The 5,534-nt window shown below is 43.2% G+C and overlaps 1 pseudogene; it reads left to right on the top strand.

Moving 5' to 3' along the window:
- Positions 1-3,074: 3,074 nt before the first annotated feature.
- On the top strand, positions 3,075-3,235 carry LOC122425245 (annotated as a pseudogene).
- The last annotated feature ends 2,299 nt before the right edge of the window (positions 3,236-5,534 follow it).

The following is a 5,534-nucleotide window of genomic DNA, read 5'->3' on the forward strand; positions in this document are numbered from 1 at the left end:
ACTCTCTGTTTCCATCCTTGGTGGCTGGGACATTGAAAAAGAATCTAGGGTGGTTCAGACAGGTGGAGCAGAGCCTCAGGTCACAGATGGAACATCCCTCCTACTGAAAAATCAGTTGGGAACATGCTGAGGCCTGGCACTAGGATGCATCTACCAGAAGACAGCCAGGACAGCTCCCTGGCCCCTTGGCACAGCAGCTTGCACGTGCGCTCCAATGGGAGCAGGCCGTCTTTGTAGCATTGGCTCCACCCCCTCCAGGTTCTCTGGTGTTGTTGATAGAGGACATTTGCTCCTACAGGCGCTGGGCAGTCTCCTGATGTGGCTTCAGTCCTTCTTCAAGCAGCCTCTGTACCCCCAAACCTACTCCTCCAGGATCCCACAGATTGGCAAATAACATCACTTGCTCAACCACTAGGTGAGCTTTGTTAAAGCTCACCGATGGGGCTTTTAAAGACCAGACAGCAGGCCCAAAATGGAGTAGCTCATGCTAAGCTCCAAAAGAAAACTTAAAGTTTTGGTTTTGCCAGAAGTGGAATTTTAAAACAGTCCCAGTCTATTAGGAATTTCCTGATCAGCACTAGTTCAGTAATCTACCTGATAATCCCCTGTCATCCTTTATAATGAAATCAACCTTGCAACAACCCATATCTTTTTGCCTAGTATAATTTCCTTGTTCCTGCTCCGTTCTGTCTATAAACTCTCTTGCCTTGCATAACTGTTTGGAGCTCATTTCTGTCTCCTAGATTGTATGCTGTTTGACTCATGAGTTTCCCATTTAAGGCCAATAAGATCTTTAAAATTTTCTTCATTGAATTTGTTCTTTAACAGTTTTAGTGATGAGAATAGGATCCAAGGGAGTCTACTAACATCCTCAAGGACAATGAAAAAAACAGGCACTGACACCACTGAAACCTTTTTTGGGCATGCAGGGTCTTATTTCCTGGACCAGGGATTGAGCCTGTGCCCCCTTCAGTGGAAGTCAAAATTCTAGTCACTGGACCACCAGGGAATTCCCTCTTGCTGCTTCTGAAGTGCATGGGTAAGCTTCTCTTGAATCTGAGTTCTCCCTTTGCATCTGAGCTTGCTGCACTCATCGATTTTCCAGGCCAGGCTTAACAGGGCAGCCTGGGCTAACAGGAGTCTCTAACAGAGCACCAGTCCTTAGCTCTTGGTCAGTCCACAGTACCATTTCTTTGGTTACCGCTGGCATCCACAGGTCTGTTTCCTCTTTAGTTATTGTTGGTTTCTGCTGATATACACACACATAAGTTAAAAGAAAAATAGATTTATTGTTAATGGGAATCTTGGAAGGCCAAGAAGCAAAATATGGGTTTACATTGAGCACCTAAAAGCTGTTAGAGTTTGCCATCTAGCCAAAGACCCCCATGCTAGGATAGATTGGTTAAGGAGTGGGTTAGATCAATACTAGGTTACCCTCCAATCTACAGAAAATTTTTGCAGTGAGGCGCCCAGTAAAACATAAAACACTACAAAATCTCCAACCCAGTGGTACATTTCTGTTAGGTGGAAATAGACTCCTCAAGTTCAAAAGAACTGAGTGTTCTACCTTCTGACACACCTGCTTATTTTATGTCTAAGAACCGTGGTCCTAGAAGCTATAGTTACATACAAAAATGTCAAAATCTTACTAAAGACAACTCGATTTACAATGGCCATTATGGAGAACATTCCATAGTTAGACAAGGTCATTCATTCAAGAAGTACGATTGAGGGACTTCCTGGCAATCCAGTGGTTAAAACTCTACACTTCCAATATAAGGGCTGTGGGTTTGATCCCTGGTTGGGGAACTAAGATCTCACATGCTACATAGGGAGGTCAAAAAAGAAAAAAATAAAATAAAAAGGGAATAAGAATTCAATTAAAATTATTTTTTTAAAAAGTACAGCTGAAATCAAGGTTTCCCAAATCAAGTCAACCAAACGAGATACTTATTACTTTAGTTGATATGCAGAAGCCTCCAAAAGGCTTGAAGATTCCAAAATAGCTTCACAGAAAGAGTCATTGCAAAAAGCTAATGAAAAGTTAAAGGCACAAGAGATACCCAAAACCAAAGACTCTAAAACTGACGTGACTCCTGCCACTCCCATCTATCTTCCTTTACTTGAGTACTCACAGTCTACTAATCCTCTATGGATGAGTGGAATCACCTTTCCACTCTGAAGAGACTATTAAACAATTACTTTTTATTTTATTTTTTATTTATAGTAAAATTTATTTTTGTTGATTTTCTTTAACAGAATTTCAAAGTAAGTCTGTGCTCTAAAATAAGCAAAAGAGGAGATATCCTAAATCTCATTAACAGATCTTTTTCACATTGTTCCTCTGAGTAGGGTGAAGGGTTTCAGGGGCCCCAATGGTGACACTCAACATTTTGTCCCTGGAGATTTTACCTATAGATACAGAAAGAACACGTAACATCAACATACAAGAATCAAACCATATGAGGGTACTATAGGAAGAAGCTGATACACTCTGTCCACCTCTTTAGGGTTGTAATGATAATGACTGACTTTCTTTTCTCTAAGTTCAGTCTTATTTTTTTTTTTGTTTGTCTTTAAGTAAAATGTCAGAAGAATACACAGAAGAACTGTACAAAAAAGATCTTCATGACCCAGATAATCACGATGGTGTGATCACTCACCTAGAGCCAGACATCCTGGAATGTGAAGTCAAGTGGATCTTAGAAAGCATCACTACGAACAAAGCTAGTGGAGGTGATGGAATTTCAGTTGAGCTATTTCAAATCCTAAAAGATGATGCTGTGAAAGTGCTGCACTCAATATGTCAGCAAATTTGGAAAACTCAGTAGTGGCCACAGGACTGAAAAAGGTCAGTTTTCATTCCAATCCCAAAGAAAGGCAATGCCAAAGATTGCTCAAACTACCACACAATTGCACAAATGCTAGTAAAGTAATGCTCAAAATTCTCCAAGCCAGGCTTCAGCAATACATGAACCATGAACTTCCAGATGTCCAAGTTGGATTTAGAAAAGGCAGAGGAACCAGAGATCAAATTGCCAACATCCTCTGGATCATCAAAAAAGCAAGAGAGTAGCTTTGCGCAGTGGCAGTATCGTAGCCAATGAGGTTTATCCGAGGTGCGATTATTGCTAATTGGAAAAAAAAAAAAAAGCAAGAGAGTTCCAGAAAAACATCTATTTCTGCTTTCTTGACTATGCCAAAGCCTTTGACTGTGTGGATCACAATTAACTGTGGAAAATTCTGGAAGAGATAGGCATACCAGACCACCTGACCTGCCTCTTGAGAAACCTGTATGCAGGTCAGGAAGCAACAGTTAGAAGTGGACAAGGAACAACAGACTGGTTCCAAATAGGAAAAGGGGTACATTAAGGCTGTATATTGTCACCCTGCTTATTTAACTTATATGCATCATGAGAAATGCTGGGCTGGAAGAAGCACAAGCTGGAATCAAGATTGCTGGGAGAAATATCAATAACCTCGGATATGCAGATGACACCACCCTTATGGGAGAAAACTAGAACTAAAGAGCCTCTTGATGAAAGTGAAAGAGGAGAGTGAAAAAGTTGGCTTAAAGCTCAACATTCAGAAAACTAAGATCATGGCATTTGGTCCCATCTGCTGCTGCTGCTGCTGCTAAGTTGCTTCAGTCATGTCCGACTCTGTGCAACCCCATAGACGGCAGCCCACCAGGCTCCTCCGTCCCTGGGATTCTCCAGGCAAGAATACTGGAGTGGGTTGCCATTTCCTTCTCCAATGCATGAAAGTGAAAAGTGAAAGTGAAGTCGCTCAGTCTTGTCTGACTCTTAGCAACCCCAAGGACTGCAGGCTACCAGGCTCCTCTGTCCATGGGATTTTCCAGGCAAGGGTGCTGGAGTGGATTGCCATTTCCTTCTCCTATCACTTCATGGCAAATAGATGGGGAAACAGTGGAAACAGTGGCTGACTTTATTTTTGGGGGCTCCAAAGTCACTGCAGATGGTGATTGCAGCCATGAAATTAAAAGACTTACTCCTTGGAAGGAAAGTTATGACCAACCTAGACAGCATATTAAAAAGCAGAGACATAAGAAAAAAAAAAAATAAAAAGCAGAGACATTACTTTGTCAACAAAGGTCTGTCTAGTCAAGGCTATGGTTTTTCCAATAGTCATGTATGGATGTGAGAGTTGGACTATAAAGAAAGCTGAGCACAGAAGAATTGATGCTTTTGAACTGTGGTGTTGGAGAAGACTCTTCAGAGTCTCTTGGACTGCAAGGAGATCCAACCAGTCCATCCTAAAGGAGATCAGTCCTAGGTGTTCATTGGAAGGACTGATATTGAAGCTGAAACTCCAATACTTTGGCCACCTGATGTGAAGAGCTGATTCATTTGAAAAGACCCTGATGCTGGGAAAGATTGAGGGCAGGAGGAGAAGGGGATGACAGAGGATGAGATGGTTGGATGACATCACCGACTCAACGGACATGAGTTTGGGTAAAGTCCGGGAGTTGGTGATGGACAGGGAGGCCTGGCGTGCTGCAGTTCATGGGTTCACAAAGAGTCGGACACGACTGAGTGACTTCACTTTCCTTTTCTTTAATAAGCATTAGGTCCAGCTTCTATGCTCTGCTAATCCCCAGACAATGATGAAAACCTTTCCTGGTGTAGTCCCAGTCTCACAAGACTAGTTACACATCCATAAATCTTAACCTATGAATGCATCTACCCTCATATTGTAGGTTAACTATAATAAATTGTCCCAGGAAGTCCCTGGCAGTCCAGTGGTTGGGACTTTGGGTTCTCACTGCTGAGGGCCAAGGTTCAATCCCTGTTCAGGAAACTGGGATCCTGCAGTCAGTGCAGGATGGCCAATAAATAAATAAATAAGTAAGTAAGTAATATATATATATTAAAAAATTGACCCTATGGTCCCTCATTTCTACTGCCTTCTCAGGATAAAATCTCTTGCTTTTCATACTCTTCAGAACTGTTCTCTATCTGCTAAATGGAATGCAGTTTGACTAATGAATTACTATTAAAGCCCAAAGATCTTTAAAATTTACTTAAATTTCGTTAACAGGAGGAAACACTGGAAGCTGTGGTCAGGAAGTTTGTGTGCCTGTGGACTGGGAATGAGCAACTGGCTGCGGTGGTGATGAGGAAAGGGACTGCTGCGAACTCCCTTAGGTTTTGATTCCTCACCTTGACCGGGGCACCAGAGAGTAATGCAGGGCTCCATTACAGCTCCTCCTGGCCAGCCTGGTCAACTAAATATTGCTGGTCCCTGATTGGACCCCCGGTTTTGATCCCGTTCTTCCCTGGGGGGAGAGGGCCCTGGAGGGAAGCCCTGCACACACATTGGGAGTGGGGGTAGGAAAACGGGACAAATTGATGGAGCTCTGTGTCATGAACAGAAGACGCGTCCAGTGCTTTAGGTGGGGGTGTGTGGGGCCAAGCCGCTTGGGCTGCGCTCAGAGGCCAACAAGGCACTGGGGCCCTGGAGAAAGCGAGACGCTGGCCCTCCCAGCTTCCTAGAGAGGCCGAGAGGCCTCG

Source organism: Cervus canadensis, chromosome 22 (genome assembly GCF_019320065.1).
Source record: "Cervus canadensis isolate Bull #8, Minnesota chromosome 22, ASM1932006v1, whole genome shotgun sequence".
In the NCBI taxonomy this organism is placed as follows: Eukaryota; Metazoa; Chordata; class Mammalia; order Artiodactyla; family Cervidae; genus Cervus; species Cervus canadensis.